Source organism: Euphorbia lathyris, chromosome 3 (genome assembly GCF_963576675.1).
Source record: "Euphorbia lathyris chromosome 3, ddEupLath1.1, whole genome shotgun sequence".
Classification (NCBI taxonomy): Eukaryota; Viridiplantae; Streptophyta; class Magnoliopsida; order Malpighiales; family Euphorbiaceae; genus Euphorbia; species Euphorbia lathyris.
In genome coordinates this window covers 88,624,844-88,644,569 of record NC_088912.1, presented here as the reverse complement: position 1 = coordinate 88,644,569, position 19,726 = coordinate 88,624,844, and the positions used below count along the sequence as shown (strand labels likewise).

General features: G+C 38.4%; 1 long non-coding RNA gene across 4 annotated transcripts; it reads left to right on the top strand.

Moving 5' to 3' along the window:
* Nucleotides 1-565: 565 nt before the first annotated feature.
* LOC136224628 (uncharacterized) lies at nt 566-8,688 on the top strand. Of its 4 annotated transcripts, XR_010686514.1 has the most exons (4): nt 566-774; nt 4,327-4,574; nt 4,665-4,953; nt 8,320-8,688. It is a non-coding gene; the product is annotated as an uncharacterized lncRNA (long non-coding RNA). The 4 variants fall into 4 exon arrangements; XR_010686515.1 differs by lacking the exon at nt 8,320-8,688 and having other exon boundaries at nt 4,669-5,088; XR_010686513.1 differs by lacking the exon at nt 8,320-8,688 and having other exon boundaries at nt 4,665-5,088.
* The last annotated feature ends 11,038 nt before the right edge of the window (nt 8,689-19,726 follow it).

Genomic DNA, 19,726 nt, shown 5'->3' with positions numbered 1-19,726 from the left:
TGACAAAAGTAGAATAAAGTTTGGGTTTTTTGATAATATAATTAGAAAAACTAAGTTAGTGATAAAACACATAACATCACGTGCAGTAAGTGTAAAATTGAATTCACATGTGAGTTTTCGTGTAATTTCCTCTTGTTTGTTTCGGGAAAAAAAACCCATTCATTTTACCCATTTTAGATAGGGTAAATTACATAAAACTCAAGAAATGGTTGGTTTATTACAAATGACTCACACTCATAAAAAATAATACAACTTTATCATATTTTATTAAACATATACAACTTTTACCAAATTTGAAAAATAGAAACTGAAACGACCATATCAGTTTCTTCCTTTTTTTTGAAAACTGTTTCTTCCTTTTAATTAATAATAAACTAAGCAATTTAACGTCAGTTAACTATATAATTTGACAAAACAAAAATTAATTCAATAACATTTTAATATAACGACAAAAGATAAATTTATGGAATAGTTAACTGTAATAAAAATTTGAGAGTTGATTTACTGCTAAATTCCTCTTTTAGATAATGGGTTTACCCCAGTTTGGTTTAGCCTATTCCCTTAGCCCCAGCAGGGAATTGGATTCCCTTTCCCCAGCTCAAACACGCCAACATCCTGTAACCTAAAAAAAACACGCGAACATCCAAATCGGAAGCTGTTCTCAACCCTTCTCCAGCCACACCTCTTCTTCCCTTCTCCAGTCGCGCCTCTCCTCTTCTCCCTTCTCCAGCCGCGCCTCTTCTCCCTTCTCCGGTCGCGTCTCACGCCAGCACGGTAAGTTAGCCTCTTTCTCCGGTTGGTAGAGCATGATTTGGTGTTTTTCATGTTTATTCTGGTTTTTCTTTAGGGAATTTTAAATAGAGAGCATATTTGTCCATCCAATGTCTTGAATTTTATATAATGATTATGTGGAAAGGGAATTGTTTAATATTGATGAACTAAAATGTGGTAATTCAGGCTATACCCTTGAGTCAAATAGAAAAGGGGCTTTATTTATTAGATTGTTATCTTGTGTATCCATAGTTGATTGAATTCCATTGGAGACTGAGTATACTTTCCATTAAGTTTGGAGGTAGGTGAATAGAGTTATGCTATTCTAATATTAAAATACTTCTGTTTGTAGCATTACTAATTTGCTCGTCAAACACTATAATCAACGAGTTAACGTGTAAGATTTGTTTGAGCTTTGAATTCCTGAACCATGCCACATTAAAGTGAGAAGAACAGTAGGATTTTGAGCATATTTCTGTGGGCTGAATTTGATTATTTAGTTCTATATTTTCCTTCGTCAATGATGGACGATATTGCTTATTGCTTCTTGTTTGGGTTTATATTTTTTTGTCTTAAGGTGGTATTAGTTTTATTGGGTTATATTTTTTTCCCCTTTTTTCAAGCCTTAAAGATGAAGATTCTCAAAATTATTTGTAACTAAACATGATATTGTTATGTGTTTTTCTAACTATACATGATAGTGTTATGTGTTTTTATATATTATGATAGTCTTATTATTTGATTGAAAGTCTTATATATGAAGTTATTTTACGTTTTATGGAAACTATAGTAAAAACATCAATTAACTAGTGTATTGCTATTTATCACCCCCTTTTCCCTACTTAACTTAATGCCCCTAAAAAGACATATTAGCCTATTCCCTTTATTTTGAAAAAAAAAATTTCAAACCCCTTCCCCCACACATCTCAAAATTCCAGAAATTTTACCTTGGCGGACCAAATGGCCCGTCACTAGATAAGGGATGGCGGGTCATTGACCCACCATCCCTAAAGAAGTGGCGGGTCATTGACCCACCACTCCTTTAGGGATGGTGGGTCAATGACCCTTCATCCCTTGTCTAGTGGCGGACGTTTTGACCCGCCAAGGCAAAATTTCCGAAATTTTAAAAAAAATTTGAATATTTTTTGATTTTTTTAAAATAAAATATTTAAAGTTTTAGGTTCGATTTCTTGGATCAATTCTCCGTCTACTTTTTGTTTTGCTCTGGAAAGAGAGAGAGAGGTTTTCAATTTTTTAGGCAAAAAAAAATTGAGGAGGGCAAATATGGTAAGAAATGGATAGTAAGTAGGAAAAAAGGAGCGGTAAATAGTAACATCCATTAACTATTAATATATTGGTTTTTGTTTTTTACAGATGCACTTTATTATTTTTTTATATTACTTTAACAAACTACTCTAATTTACTGTATTGCAGATAAAATTCAAAATGATATTAGGATAGATATGTGTACTATATAATTGAAGAGATGGAATCTATTTATATTTCAACAGTTTTAAACTCAATATCAATCTATATTCATTATATTTTAAATTAAACACAACTAGCTCTATATTATTTATTATATAGTATACGATAGCTGTGCTTACTTTTTATTCTTCTATTTTGTATATAATACTATGCAAATTTTGGGTTTTGGATAATATTAACTAATGGGTAAGCTCTTAACATATCAGTGTAGTACCTTATTAAAAAGATAAAAAGTTTCCATAATACATTAACACTCAGGAATGACTAAGTTTGACTATAAAAAAAAAGGAATGACTAAGTTTATGAATTAATTTGTATTTGATAACCCTTACCTTTATCAACAGGAGTTACGATAGTTTATTTTTATCATTTATTTTATCATTTACATACACACATTAGTTTATTATAGGCCTAATACATCAGCAGCTCCCTGAACTTGTAAAAAATAGTAGATTTGGCTCCCTAAACTTTGCAAATGTCTCACTAGTTCACTGAACTTGCTTATTTCGTATCATTAGCTCCCTAAACTTGTCCATAAAAGTATATTAGCTCACTGAACTTTGCAAGTGTCTCACCAACTCCCTAAACTTGCTTATGCTGTAACAACTAAATACAAAAACTTATTAAACCTAAATTCTAAAAATACGTCTTCATTTATTCGAAATGTAATTTTTTCGCTTCTTCTACCTTTCAACCTATTATAAGAGTTATTGTTGCAGGTTTGAGAGATTGAATAGATAAAGACCGAGAGTTAGAACCCGTTTGGTTAACTCCTTTACAACCTCCTTTTGCATTTCACTATTAAACAGCAGTTAATAAGGTGTTTGGTTAGGAAAAAATACTACTACCTTTTACTGTTTGACTAGGAAAAGGCTGCCTTTCACAAAAGTAGCATTGTGCTGCTTTTCCAACTCTACTTCTACGTCTGGCTTTTTTATCTCTTAAATACCCTGAAATCCATCATTACAATTACTCTGAAACTTCTTCCATTACCGCCAAACTTTTTCAATTACCTACACAATCGCTTCTTCCATTACCCGCCAAACCTTTTCTATTACCCATAATCAATTCCAGAACAATCAATTGCTAAGAAATTAATCTATTCTATTTTCTTCTCTGTTCTCGATTTTTTACTGTTTCTTCTCTTAAAGTCGCAGTAGCAACTTAGAAATTCATCTATTGGGGTTTCTTCTCTGCTCTCTGTTTTCTACCGTTTCTTCTCTCACGACCGCAGCAGCAACTTGGAAATTGATCTATTGCGTTTTCTTCTCTGTTCTGCGTTTTCTACCGTTTCTTCTCTCACGGCCGCAGCAGCAACATGTAAGTTTTGAATTTTCTTTCAATTCAATCCATACTAATTAGAATAACAAATTATTGTGTACATACCATATGCTGGATTTTCTACACCCTAATTAATCATAAAATTATTCTAAAATCATCCTATGAAAGCCCCTTTGTACCTTCTTGCTTAAAAAAAAGAGTAAAAAAGTTTCTTTCCCAGCCCAGTAAAGGCAAGTACTGAACTGAATTTCTTAGCTAGGATCCTTTCCATGAAAAAGGATTTCCTCAATTCACTTATGTGTAGTTGTAATTTATCCTATCATCACCGTGAGTTGCCGTGACAAGGCCGATCTTAGCTACGACCTCTGCTAATTCTCGAGTTTGGCCTTTCATCACTTGGGCAAGACTTTTCAACTGATAGAAGATAGGCTCTCTTATGTTCTATAAGGGAATGATTAGGTCCTTCGATCCTTCCAGTAGGAAACTCATGGACCGTATCACCAAACAACTCTTTTACGACATGAGCACTATGCAACAAGCTACTAACAAACATGCAACAACAGTGGATGAGCTGCAAGAAAAGTTGGTTGTAGCAGCAGAAGCCATTGGGATGGAAAAAAAAACACATGATTCTAGAAAAAAAAGCCATTGGGATAAAGTACCTAGGTGATGTGTGATACTATTTTTCATTGATCCGAGTCTAATAATGTAACGATTTAACGAAAAGATCATAAACGAATGATTGGGAATACATGTAAGGTTTTGTGACGGATGTGAATTTGACAGGAAAATAGAAATGAGAGTTTTGAGGAATTGCAAGAGCTGTTTGAAGAAATGTTTCATGATGACATAGCTTCATTTGAAGCTATTGATACCTCTTCTTATAGCGGAAGTTCAAGCTCGAGCAGCAATCAGAATTCGACCGGGATGATGAATTTGGGGGGAATGAGGCTGGGATGATGAATTTCGGGGGGAATGAGGCGAAGAATTCGTCTAGCTTCAATTGTCATCATCCCCAGAAATTTTGTTTAGGGGTAAGTAAATAAGTTCCTAATTGCTACTATGATTCCATTAGAGATATCAAATGGCATTGAGTCATTTGTTTGTGATTGATGTACATGAAGTCAGGTGGAACATCAACAAAGTTTCAAGAAGGGGAAAGCAGCCAAAAGAGGAATTCAATGAATCGGAGGAGGCGGTAGTCGTCGGACAAATGGTAGTTTTATCTGGCATTGATCGGTGTATCCGCCTCCCATACAGGCGGGGCAATGGGATTTCTGCTTCATGAATCTTGATGCGGATGTAACTGCCCACATTCTGGCAAAGTTGGCTAGAATGAGGGGGGCTCGAAGTGCTATGCCGAGCCAATTTAATCGATTGGCAAAAGTTACGGACCGATAAGACAAAGAAGAGGTACGACTAATGTAATTTGTCTAATAATGACATAAATTTTGTATAATAGTTGTAGTTGTTATTTCGTTCTGTTGTTTATCTTTATTTGTTAACGGTTTGTTGTTAGTTATAAATAAAATTCACTTGTTTTATTTTCTTTTCTTACCAAAAAAAATAAATAAAATGCACTAAACTTAAAAAATCTACATTGAAATTTAATAAAAAAAAGCAATTTTTTTTTGAAGAGGAGGAAAAGAAATCTATATTGAAGGTATAAAAATTAATAAATAGTTTTTTATTTCTAAATTTAATAGTTAATTAAGTACAAACATGTGTATATAATATAGGGTAAAGTTCAAATAAAACCCTTGTGGTTTCACTAATTTTCAGATAAAGGACTGTGGTTTACTTTTTATCAAAACGAGGACTGATGTTTTCAACTTTAGCAAAATAAGGACCTTTTCGATTGATACTATTAAAATCATCCTTAACAACTTCAAAAATGATATATTTTAAAAATTACTAATATTCTAAGCAACTTTAATTTTTCAACTTTTTTATTTCGAGATTATTTAGATGATGTTTGGTAAAGAGAGAGAAAGTTAATGTTTAGAGAGAAAGTTCCAAAAAGATGATTTTCTAAAATCGAAAATGTAGTTCCATAGAAAATATGACATTGAACAACTTTAATTCTTGAAAATTTTCATTTTCAGGTCGATAAAGATAGTTTTAATAGCATTATTAAAAGTGCGAAACCTCAGTCTCCGTTTTAACAAAAAGTAAACCACAGTCCTTTATCTGAAAATTAGTGAAACCACATGGGTTTTATTTGAACTTTCTCCTATAATATATACATATTGAATGGTGGAAATACATCAATAGTTTCTACTAGTAACATTATAACTCTGGATAAGAACAAATTTTGTAATTTAATAAATGTTTACAAAATTAATAAATGCTGAAGTGAAAATAAGTATTTAATAGTAATTTGGAGTAATATAATAAAAAATGAATAATAGTTAAACTTATTCAAATAAGTATTTTATTGATTTACATTTTAATATTATAATAACATAAAGTTTACAAAAGTTTATGCTTGGAATCATGACATGAAACAAAGTTTATAATTCTATCAAAAATAAAACAAAGTTTATAGTCATAATGGTTTTTTTAGAATAAAAATAATTATTTTATTCATAAAAAATATTACATCTCAATATAAAAATTATAAATCATAAAAAATAAAACATACTCCATTTAAAGAAATAACTTTATAATCTTTTAATGAGCAAAGATCTATACGATGATAAAAAAAATACTTTTATTTTTCAAGTGAAGGAAAAATATAATAACATTCATAACAATCAGCACCAATAAAATGTAAAAAACAAAAACTACAAATAAAAAAAAAATATTGAATCAAAAAAATTTATTGAATGAGTGATAAAAGACAGAAAAAACCAGAAAGCTGAATAATTGAAGGGTGAATTAACTAATAATATTAATGATAAATCAATTGAAGGGATAATTGTTACTAAATTAAGTAATGGATTAATGAATAATTAAAAGCAAATTAAGTAATAGGATTAATGATTGAAATGATAAGATTAATGGTTAATGGTTAAAATATCTTTAGTTGATAATTGATTAGAATTTTGGAGAAGAAAGTGGGTCCGACATCACGTGGGCGGAGGAAAAAAAGAATGAGAGCCACAAAACCAAACCTGACCTATTAATGAATCAGCAATTCCAACTTTCGGCTTTCAAGTTTTGGGTCCCACTTTCCCATTTCCATCTAGTAGCAATAAACATCCCATCTTTCTTCCACGTCTTAATACATCTTTTGTCTCTTCTACTTGCCACAACTACAAATACACTAAGGGGTGCCACAACTACAAATACACTAAGGGGTGTTTAGTAGCTGCTTTTAGACCTCCTGTTTGCCTTTTTACTTTGAAAAAAAAAGTTTAAGGTATTTGGTTAGGCATCTTCTGTTTGCCTTTTGAAGTCGAAAAGTAGCTTTTTATAATAACAGGGAATCCCTACTTTTTAAAACAGCAGCCTTTTCAAACAGCAAACAGCAAACCGTAACAGCAAACAGCAACAGTAAACAGCAGATAAAACAAACGGACCCTAAGACTCGTTTGTTTTACCTACTATTTACTATTGTCATTTGTTATTTACTGTTATGGTTTGTTGTTTGCTGTTACGGGTTGTTGCTACTATTTACTGTTGCTGTTACGGTTTGCTGTTTATTGTTAGAAAAAACTGCTTTTCCAAAAAGCAGAGATTATCTGCTTTTGTAAAAAGCTGAAATGCTTTTCAGATGTAAAAGGCAAATAGGAGATCACTAACCAAACACATAATGCTGCTTTTCAATTGTTAAAAGCAAACATGAGGTCACTAACCAAACACCTAAAACTCTCCATTTTGAAGTGAAAAAGCAAAAACAGCCTGAAAAGTAGCAACCAAAATTTTTAAAAGTAAAAAAGAAAAAAAAATCGTTAAGTATTAAAATGCTCATCATATATATCAAATAAACAAATAAATATTCACTATCTTTGAAATTTCAAATGAACCGTTGAAGTTATAGACGAAGTACATATGATAACAGAGGTATTAAATCATTTTCCACATTTTGCACACTCCCACCTACCATCAATTCCTCTGAACTTGTATCTCCTCTATTCTTAGAAAACCAAAAAAAAAAAATTGGGTGGAGACGAGCTTGCCCAACATCGAGCTGATTATGGCTTAGATGATCATTTGGAAGTGTTTATGTTTTTTCTGAAATGTGGGTTGAAATTTCCTCTTTCAAACAGATTGATAAACGTTTTTTAGGAGTTCAATACATGTCATTGTTAGAAACTCTCCAACACTTAGTTGGAGTTGTTGGCTTTCGTTAAATTGTGTGTAAATCTTGAGATCAACCTGATCGGACCCTTATATCAGTCTTGCTGAAAACTCACAAAGAAATCACTAAATGATTTATATCACTAGTTGATAATGCCTCACTATTTTTTTTTATCGAAAGCCGAAGATTAACAAGGATTTTAAATCGAAGTGGTTCTAGATGAAGGGTAACCCAGACATTAAAGATAACATGCATACAAATGACTTTTCCTTTAACACCACCTGAAACAGAGATCCATGTAACCTTGACACTTTGAAGAATAAACAAGACCTGTCGGATGAGGAGAGAGCAACTCAATAGCTCTTGTTCAACTACTTCATCAAGTGGGATTATCGAGGGATGCTTGAGTTGATTCGATAGGGGATTCCTTCGGCTCTATACAATGCAGCTAGAGAGATTTTTTTACAAAAAATTTATAGGCTATAATTTTTTTTAATAAAGGTGAATAGCGTTTTAACTTCATTTTTTTACAGTTTTGGATGCAGGTATTAACTCTAAAATGTCTATTTGAGCTATTTTGTTATCCCATTTGAGGTCACTTGGGCCATTGATTTTTGGATCAAAGGATGCCGAAGCTAAGACTTCTGATGTAGCCTCTTCAACAAGCCAAATGAGATCTTATATTCCTCATCCCATTCGTCAAGAGGTTATTAAAAAACAAGTGCTTTTACCGACTATTGGGTTAGAGTCGAACAACCAGGTCAAGTCCAAGGTACCTTTAGTGAACAAAGAGACAATCTCAGATTCTTCGGCGCCATACATGACTGCTCTGATTCACTACAATGTTTTGTGTACAAGAGGATGAATCGTTTGATCTAATTGAGACTTCATGTCACGTCCGTGTCTAAATTTCTAGAATTTATACCTAGATATTAATATATATTATAATTATTGGGTATGTGATTTTTATTTGGTATTATAGGAAAATTTTGAAATTAATTCGATGAGTTTAGGTGTAAATTAAAAGTTTAGGGTAATGATTAAAAGATTATATAAAGATGGAGGACTGATAACATCGAGATATTAACCCGAGAACTAAAAGGGATATTCACCTCTAGAACGCCACGTAGTGATCCCCAAAGAGGAGCTGGCAGGCGGGTCTCCACGGATCTGCTCTGAGAGATCCGCTGGCGGACCTATGAGGCGAATCTCTTCATTCGCCACTATAAACGGCTGGCCGCCGACTCGGCCATAAAGATCATTAATGGGTCATCAATTAGTTAACTGTCAGGTTAGAGATAACTCGTAACCGCCATTAATGGAGCATTAATGGAGACTTTATAGTTACCTGAAGGTTACAACTTCTCAGCTATATATAGCCTGATTACCTAGGCTATCAAGGTACGCATTCTCACAACCTTTGTCAATTCAGTTTGTTTCCTTGATTCATCTTACTGACTTTGGCATCGGAGCTTCCCCCCGTCGAACCCAACGACGCCCCCACAAGGACGGAAGTTGATCATAAATTCCCTACTAGTTATCAATTGGTGCGGTGAACGTGGAATCCTTAATCAAACAAAGGGTTTTTCATTCACACTAAAAAACTATGACAAACGGAGATCAAAATCCCACCTCTGGGATTGAAGCACCATTAGTTACACCATCTAGTGCTGGTCGCACCGATTCAACTGCTCCTATAACGCACGTCGACAGTAGCATGCCCTCGGATGCTTTCATCAATATGTGTGCTCAAGATATTGGAGAGCGGTATGGACCTGAGATAGGGAATCGCCTCCGATCATTCATGACCCTTCCTCCGCGTGGGAGCATGACCTCCACATCGACCGTTTCGTCTTGGCCTTTGTTAAACTTCGGCCTCGAACCAGGCGCCCAAAGTTCTTCATTCCTCCAAGATCACAACACGGATTCCATGGTAACCACCACGGCACCGATTGGCGAACGACCAATCAATCGGGAATTATTCCCTAGTGGCGCAGAAGGAAGTCAAAGAAATGATACGACCCTTCCTGGCGGATCTAGGGGTCCGGGGTTAAATCTTGGTGGGTCCGATATACCCAGGCGTCCACGAACGAATTTATTCCTTGGCGGATCTAAAGGGCGAACACGTAAGAAGCATAGAAAGGATAAAGGTAGGCGTTCAAAGTCACCTTCACCCCGACGAGCGAGATCCTCCCGTCGTGGCAGATCACCCCCATCTACTGGTCGTAGACGAAGTAAAAGGCCAGAAAAGACACCCCATTCAAGTGGACCACCGCCGCCGCCACCTCCAGGAACTGTTGGACACATCCCGTCGGGAAGCCAGGGAGGAGGAAACGGGCCGGATCCCCCAGGCGGAGGGAAAGGAGGAGGAGGTGGTGGTGGAGGAGGAAACAGAGGAGGAGGCGGATGCGGACGCGGTAATGAAGGAGGGCGTTCGCCATCAGATCCATCGTCTGATTCAAGTTCTTCTTCTTCTTCTCCAAGCAGATTGCCACGAAGAGGTCATCCCAGGGCGAACCCGGAAAATTTTGATGATAGAGTTAGGGCCCTAGTGCTCCGTATGAATGAAGAAAATGCTAGACATAACCCGTTCGCCAATAGGGATTCGCCTTTCGCAGCTTGGATCGAAGCGGAGGAAACATACAGAGCTTTTAAAATTCCCAATCTTGCGATATACACAGGAAGTGACAATCCAGAAGCTCATGTTAGAAAATATCGAATACTGCTTAGACTCAACCGTGCTACCGAGCCCGTGCTCTGCAAAATGTTCGTTACCACGTTGGGGGGGCCAGCCTATTTGTGGTTTCAATCTTTACGTCCAGGTTCGATAAACAGCTTTGATCAATTGAGCAGGGAATTTTTACGCTAAATTTTCCGGCTGTATTCCTCCAGTGGTGAAATCTGGGAAGCTCTTTGAGTTAAAGCAAAAAGCGAATGAGTCCCTTCGGGAGTATGTGGACACTTTCAACCAGTTGTGCATACAAATTGTTGATGTGGATATCTCTGTAGCTGTGGAATGTTTCGTAAGAAACACCACCTGTAAGAGTTTGCAGGCAGATCTCATTCGAAAGAAACCCACCAGTATGGCAGAGTTGATGGAGCGTTGTAAGGATTTTATAGAGGTGGATGACATCCGCCGAGGTTCACCATCATCGCCAAAGAGGGACAATGGCGAATCTCATCCCCGAGATAGAGACAGAGACAAGCGTCAGGACTCTTCCTCTAGAAACAGGCGAAGAGATTCTAAGAACAAATCAACGTTTGTCACCTCTTTCACACCTCTCAATGCTTCTAAAAGTGAAGTCCTTATGTGGATCGAGAACAGTCAACACAAACGGAGCATTTCATACCCCGAACCGAAGGGAGGGGAGTACACCAATAATGGTAAAAATCCTAAAAACTATTGTAAATATCACAGGAAAAATGGCCATGACACTGACGCATGCTGGGAGTTAGCTCGAGAAATCGAGCGTCTCATATAGAGGGGCAAATTGGATCGGTTCATCCAAACTGAAGGCAAGAGAGGAGATGGTGATAAATCCAATTTGCCCCTCTCTATGAGACGCTCGATTTCTCGAGCTAACTCCCAGCATGCGTCAGTGTCATGGCCATTTTTCCTATGATATTTACAATAGTTTTTAGGATTTTTACCATTATTGGTGTACTCCACTCCCTTCGGTTCGGGGTATGAAATGCTCCGTTTGTGTTGACTGTTCTCGATCCACATAAGGACTTCACTTTTAGAAGCATTGAGAGGTATGAAAGAGGTGACAAACGTTGATTTGTTCTTAGAATCTCTTCGCCTGTTTCTAGAGGAAGAGTCCTGACGCTTGTCTTTGTCTCTATCTCGGGGACGAGATTCGCCATTGTCCCTCTTTGGCAATGATGGTGAACCTCGGCGGATGTCATCCACCTCTATAAAATCCTTACAACGCTCCATCAACTCTGCCATGCTGGTGGGTTTCTTTCGAATGAGATCTTCCTGCAAACTCTTACAGGTGGTGTTTCTTACGAAACATTCCACAGCTACGGAGATATCCACATCAACAATTTGTATGCACAACTGGTTGAAAGTGTCCACATACTCCCGAAGGGACTCATTCGCTTTTTGCTTTAACTCAAAGAGCTTCCCAGATTTCACCACTGGAGGAATACAGCCGGAAAATTTAGCGCAAAAATTGCCTGCTCAATTGATCAAAGCTGTTTATCGAACCTGGAGGTAAAGATTGAAACCACAAATAGGCTGGGCCCCCCAACGTGGTAACGAACATTTTGCAGAGCACGAGCTCGGTAGCACGGTTGAGTCTAAGCAGTATTCGATATTTTCTAACATGAGCTTCTGGATTGTCACTTCTTGTGTATATCGCAAGATTGGGAATTTTAAAAGCTCTGTCTGTTTCCTCCGCCTCGATCCAAGCTGCGAAAGGCGAATCCCTATTGGCGAATGGGTTATGCCTAGCATTTTCTTCATTCATACGGAGCACTAGGGCCCTAACTCTATCATCAAAATTTTCCGGGTTCGCCCTGGGACGACCTCTTCGTGGCGATCTGCTTGGAGAAGAAGAAGAAGAACTTGAATCAGACGATGGATCTGATGGCGAACGCCCTCCTTCATTACCGCGTCCGCCTCCTTCTCCGTTTCCTCCTCCACCACCACCTCCTCCTCCATTCCCTCTGCCTGGGGGATCCAGTGAGGACTACTGCCCTCGACAAGACGTCGTTAAATCGCCCCTTTTCCGATGTAGGTCCTGAAATACCTCCCCATGCGGACGCACTGGTCATCACTATGATGGTGGAAGGCTGGGAGATGAAAAGAGTAATGATTGATACTGGGAGTTCATGCAATGTCATCACCAGAGGAGCTTTCGCCAAACTCATGATTGATCCTATTCAAGTAGAGCCAACTGTGGTCGATATCTTGGGAGTGACGGGACATACTATCCAAATAAAAGGCCAAGTCACTCTGGATTATGAGCTTACAGATGATGATCAGGTCTGGAAGGGTGATCTAGAATTTTCTATCTTGGATGGTCAGTTAGCTTACAATATCATTCTCGGACGGCCCTTTATCTCCGAAGTTGCAGCTCTTATCTCCATTCACCACTTAACACTTTACATTCCCACGGCCAAGGGAGGTGTAATGATCAGAGGTAGCCAAAAGGTGGCCCAGGAGACATATTCGGCATCACTAATGATTCGCCCTCAATCTAAGGAGGAAGATGAAGAGGAGCGCGTCACAATGGCCTTGGGCGAGACCGAAATGTACCTTATGGCGGATGAAAAGCAGGTGCGAATGGCTAAAGGGCTCAAAGGCGAAATTAAAAATGCAATCACCAAAGTGCTATATGAGGCGGAAGATGTCTTCGCATGGCAGGATGAAATTCTCCCCGGAATCAGTCCAGACGTGATTACTCACAAGCTCAACATTGATAAAGATGAAGTTCCCGTGGCTCAGAAGTGGAGAAATCATGGCCCGGAAAGGCAGAAGGTGATAGAAGAGGAGATCACCAAGCTCCAGCGGGCGGATGCCATTAAGGAGGTGCTTTACACACAGTGGTTGGCGAACGTCGTTTTGGTGAAAAAAGCGGGCGGATCTTACTGCATGTGCATTGACTTTACGGATCTTAACAAAGCCTGTTCCAAAGACAATTATCCTTTGCCATGTATTGACATGCTTGTAGATGGAACCGTCGGTCACGCAATGTACTCCTTTACTGATGTGAAGTCAAGTTATCATCATATCCCCATGGAGCCCTCAGATAGAATCAAGACCTCGTTCGTAACACACCAAGCCACTTATTGTTTCAAAGTTATGCCCTTTGGGCTTAAGAACGCGGGTGCAACTTATCAGAGGATGATGAACAAGATATTCACAGATAGTAAAGGGGATAACTATTCTGTCTATGTAGATGACATGATCATCAAAAGTACGACCATAGAAAAGCATGCAGATGATATAAAGGAGGTACTGGACGTACTTCGACGCCACAACATTAAGCTGAACCCAGAGAAGTGCACTTTTGGTGCAACGTATGTGTTAGACGAGGTGTCGCGGCCTAATCTCCCGGGCGGACCGGGGGGTGGACACCTCATGGCGACGTAAGCGGTGATTGGCGCCAAGCAACCAATCGTGGAATCAAGCTGCTCGGCAGGACCGGAGCTCGGAGATATGGAAGAGTCGCCACCCACGAATGGGAAAATGAACACCGATCCCTTGCGGGAGACCGGTGTGGGTTCGGGAAACTTAGGTACGAGTCGAGAAGGCTAGCTCCTTTCCGGAGAAAGGCTACTAGGCACCCCGATATCGCCCGGTTATGAACCACCGGCCTCCTACTCAGCATGTTAGGCGATAACGGACTAATCGTATATTTCTTTAAGATTAAAATTCATTTGAAACCTTTTCTTTCTCGTTTTGAAAACCGTTTTGAGCATATATTATTGAAAAGCCACTTTAGTAAAGAATCACCCATTTACATCAGTTCAAAATATATAGGAAAGAGAGGGGGAGAAGGAAGAATTGATTAATTTATAACGTGATTTATGTTTCGTGTTACATATTAATTCTATACTAATTCACTTCCCCAAAACGAGTTCATTTACATGGTTCGCACCTTAATCGTCGTTGGAACGATTTAGGTACGTTTCAAAACCCCGTTTGATGAAGTTCACCCGAATCGCCGTTGGAACGACTCAAGCGTTTGAAAACATCGAGATAAAAGCCTTTGATAAGAAAATGTGGTTAAACATACAAGTCAATTTATTTTGTACCAATCATTTAAGAAAACGATTCAAAACTCCATTATTCACAATGAAAATGATTTTAATTACAAGGTTCGCTTAATCCGTCGTTGGAACGGACTAAGGTTTTAAAACGTGATGTTTTAAGAAATGATTTAAAATGTCAAGAAGACACTATTTATTTACATTAGGAACCTCTAAAAATCCTTTAGTTTAAATAATTAAATTGAAAACTCTTTTTGTGATTTATTTTCCTCTTTTTACTTAATTAACCCTTAACATTATTATAATTACATCAATAAACCAACTAACACAAAATTTCCCAATTGAAACCCAATTCAAAACCATGTCCCCAAATGACAAAAAGAATAAGGAAAAAAAAGCATATACATATATATATACATATATTTGAAAATAATGATATACATATAATTTAGAAAACTAAGTAAAGGATGCCACTCAATATAGCTAAATATATTCATTATAATGCAAAATAAAAGATACTAAATATACTTTTACCTTACTAAAGAAAAACATGTAAAATAATAAACAAAATTGATTATTAAGAAGAAAATAAACTTTATATCCCAAAATGACTATTGTAATATATATAGAAAATAACTTTTCCAAATATACATTAAACATCAAAATAATACCTATTTATCCTCAAAATATCTACTAATTAATTACCTCAAAATACCCAAGTAAATAACATTTAAAATAAAACCCAATATAATTTAAATGAATGAAAAAGAAAATATATATATACATATACTTATATTAGATCAAATTAATGAAAAATAATATATAAACATTCTTAATAACTATATGTACCAAATATCTAAATATAGTTTGAAAATATATATTACATAACTATACATATATATGTAAAGGACTTAAAGCCTAAAAGTTGGGAAAGGAGGACCAAACCAGTATTTTTTACACTCTAGCAGATTTACCGACGGAAAATCCGTCGGTAATCAGCAATTAGTGACGGAAAACGCAAATTACAGCAGCACTCCAATTATTTCCAGATTTATTCAAAAGCTTTAAATTAAGTCTAATTCAATCGTTTTGGATTTCCGAACAACAAAAAATGGATCATAGTCAATAACGGAAGTTCCTAAAACGACGTTTTTATTTTAAAACGTTATTTGGAATTTTTTTTTTTTTTTTAAAAACTTATAATTACAACGTCTTTTAATACCCGAACTACCTTTTTATCGGATCACGGTTCGTATTGGGATATCAAAACGAGGTTTTTTATTTTAAAACAAAACCAAATTTTATTCAACATGAAATGAAAATTAAATAAATACACTAAATTAAATAAAAAGTGATAAAATAAATGAATAATTAAATAAATAAAGACTATGACATAAAAATAAATAAAGGAAAGAAATAAATCAAATAAAATAAAATAAAACGAGTCTAGTCCTCGGATAATACCTTAAGTTCGGTATTGACGGTTGACGTCGGTTGATTCCACGAATCGTGCTTCCCGGTGTTTTTGGTAAAATTTTAACTTTTAGAAGATTTGAAATTTTTAGGAAAAAAAATGTTTTTTCCCAAAAAATCAATTTTCTCTCTCTAAAAATGTTTAGAGTGAGAAAATCTTTCCCAAAAAACCTCCCCCAAATGCATGGGGATCCTTGCCTTATATAGGCATGGATCCCCGGAGAACTTTGGACGACGCCCGAGTAAAATCGGTCGTCGCCCAAAGAGGTTGGGCGGCCGCCCAACCCATGTTGGGCGATCGTCCAAAATTTGTTGGGCGATCGCCCATCGTTTTTGGGTGATCGCCCAACGAAAGTCGGGCATCCGCCTACCGAGCGTCGGGGCTCGCCCGACGATGTCGAGCCTTGCCCGAAGCGGTCCAGCACTCGTCGGACTTTCGTCGGGTGACGCCGTCCGGACGTCGAACCACGCTCGAGGGGGGACGCCCGCCCCTCGACGGGTGACGTTCGACGTGTCGGACGAGCACCCGACGTCCCGCGCACCGTCCTTTATAGAGCGACCGTCGTCGTTGTGAGCGCCGTTCGTTACCCATCGGCCGATGCTCGGCCTCGGGGGCCCATTTGCTTACTGCCGTAGTAGCGAACGTGCCCGTCCTCACTCAGGAGATGCCGAACTTGTTAGCGGGGCTTTCAAGCGTCGGTTCTCCGAGTTTTCCCATTTTATTATGTTATTATTTTTAAATTTTCTAATCCTTGGAATCAACCGATTTAGCCGTTCATCGTGGGTTTTCGTCACAGGTCCTCCGACTCGGTGTCTACAGTATGGTAAATTCTTAGGGTTCATGATCAGTGAAAAAGGAGTTAGCCCAAATTTTGACAAGGTTAAGGCTGTCCTAGAAATGCAAGCACAACGGAATATCAGAGAAGTACAACGCCTTAATGGGCGTATCATAGCCTTGGGCAGGTTTATCTCTTGTTCAGCTCGCAGATGTCAGCCCTTTTACGAGGTCATTAAGAAGCAAAAAGCATTCGAGTGGAATGAGGATTGTGAAAGGGCCTTCGAAGGAATCAAGCGGTTCCTCACAGAGCCACCCATGATGAGTCGACCTTTGAAGGGAGAAGACCTCTACATGTATGTATCGGTTACGGATAAAGCCGTATGCACGGTCATGATACGAGAGGAAGATGGCCAGGAGTTTCCGATTTATTATGTGAGCAAGATTCTGAAAGACGCCAAAACCAGATATTCTAAACCATATTTTCAAGCGCATACTGTAGTGGTTCAAACAAATATACCAATGAGGAAGGTGTTGCAGAAACCAGACACTTCGGGAAGGTTGATGGAATGGGCAATTCGCTTGGGCGAATTCGATGTGAGATATGAAAGTAGATCAGCTTTAAAGAGTCAGGTCCTGGCAGACTTTGTGAATGAATTCACTGATGAAGGGATAGATCATCCCAAGCCTCCAATATAGGAATGGACAATGTACACCGATGGCGCCTCCTCGGCGGATGGAGCTGGTCTAGGCGTTGTGATCAAGGGTCCCCAATACATAAAATTACGGTACGCAGCAAAATTAAATTTCCATGCAACTAATAATGCTGCTGAATATGAAGCTATGATATTGGGATTATGCCTACTCAAAGAAATCACTCCAGAGCGGATTGTGATCTATAGTGATTCTAAACTAATGGTCAACCAAGTAATCAAGAATTACGAGGTGAAAGACGAGGTTCTGGACAAATACGCAGCAGAAGTCAAAAAATTGCTGGATCACCTTGAGACTAGGGAAACTAAATGGGAACTGATTCACGTACCAAGGGAGTCCAACACAGAGGCAGATCATTTGGCCAAAATGGCCTCTTCCGAGGAGAACTGGACAGATCCGGATCGTCCCTTCGAAGTTAAAATAGCTCCAGCCTTCGCCTCAGAGGAAGTATCCCTACTCACAACAGTAGAAGATGATTGGAGATCGGTCATCCGCCAATGTCTGCTAAATGGAATCTTACCTGAGGACAAAGAAGAAGCACGACGGATAGTTAGGAGAGCGGCTTATTTCTCCATGATCAATGACGGCCTTTACAGAAAATCCTTTAGCCATCCCTGGTTGAAGTGCATTCTACCGGAAGAGGGACAACAAATCCTCAAAGAGCTACATGAGGGATCATGTGGGGCTCATGAAGCATCCGCCACCATCTTGAAGAAATCTAGGTTAGCGGGTTTCTACTGGCCAACGGCAGAATTGGATGCCCAAAAATTGGTAGAATCTTGTCACAATTGCCAGATTCATACGAATGAATCACATACTGCCAAACATATCCAAAGGCCCATCATAGAAGGACGTCTATTCGCCCTCTGGGGAATAGACATTGTTGGCCCATTTCCTCCGACTCGCCGATAGAGGAGGTACGTGGTAGTGGCAGTGGACCATTTCACCAAATGGGTAGAAGCCGAAGCTGTTTCCTCCATTACTACAGAACGAATGGTGGAATTCGTCAAAGACAACATCGTGGGAAGATACGGTGTTCCACATACCATCATCACCGATAATGGAACACAGTTCAACTGTGGCGAATTCAAAGCTTTCTGTGAAGGGTTGGGCATCCAGAACAGATTCGCCTCCGTTTATTATCCCCAGTCTAACGGGATGACTGAAGTTACCAATCGGACGATCGTAAAAGGGATAAAAAAGAGATTAGGAGAGCATGATAAGAAGTGGGCGGATCAGCTGACAAGTGTTCTATGGGCTTATCGCACCACCCCAAGGACGGCCACAGGGGAAACACCATTCGCCCTTTCTCATGGTGTCGAAGCCGTGATCCCAGTCGAAATACAGGTCCCCAGTGATTGAGTGGCCTTTTATTGTGAAGAGGACAACGGTAAACGGCTAAGGGAGCATCTAGATCAGATAGAAGATCGTAGGGACCAATCCTATGTGCGCATGGCGGCATATAAACAGCGGATCGCAGCTTACCATGATAAAAACGCCAGGCTTGTGGATCTAAATGTAGGTGATCTTGTGCTCCGAAAGGCTGACAAAGTCCAGTCTCGAGAAGGCAAGGGCAAGTTAGGGCTCAACTGGACGGGTCCATATCAGATAGTGGACAAGATTGGATTCGCCACATTTAAAATCCAAGACATGGAGGGCAATACACTGCCACGCACATGGAACCTCCAAAATCTCCGCAAATATTTTGTCAGAAAATGAAGTGTACACACGGTCTTGAGTACTCTTTTTCCTTTAATAAGATTTTTCCCATGTGGTTTTTCTTATTAAAGGTTTTAACGAGGCTCACCTATAAGACCTACTTACTGTAATAAAGCATTTCTCCTATTAATAAACATCATTTGTTCTATTATCTACGTTCTTTTTATCGTTTATTGCAGCAATATCAATATTCCAGTCCTAAAAAGAAGGGGGGCATCCAACTCTCTTCATATTTACAATGTATCGCTATCTTATAGCTATGTTCTTTTCGCCTTAAAGACATAAGAGAATCAATCTTATGGGCGGACCGTCTCTAAGCGGATCCCAATCTCCAATAGAGTTAAAACGATCCTTGGACGCAAGGTCTTTACACTCTCTTATCCTTCCCAGAGAAGGATTCACAAGTCCTACGGGCGGATCACTTCACCTCAAAGATAGGTAGCAAATTGATCCCCTGGGCAGCTTTACTTCCTCCAGAAGGAATAGAACAGCTTCTAACCTTCACAAAGGTTCATACAATGGAGTATGGCTGGCCA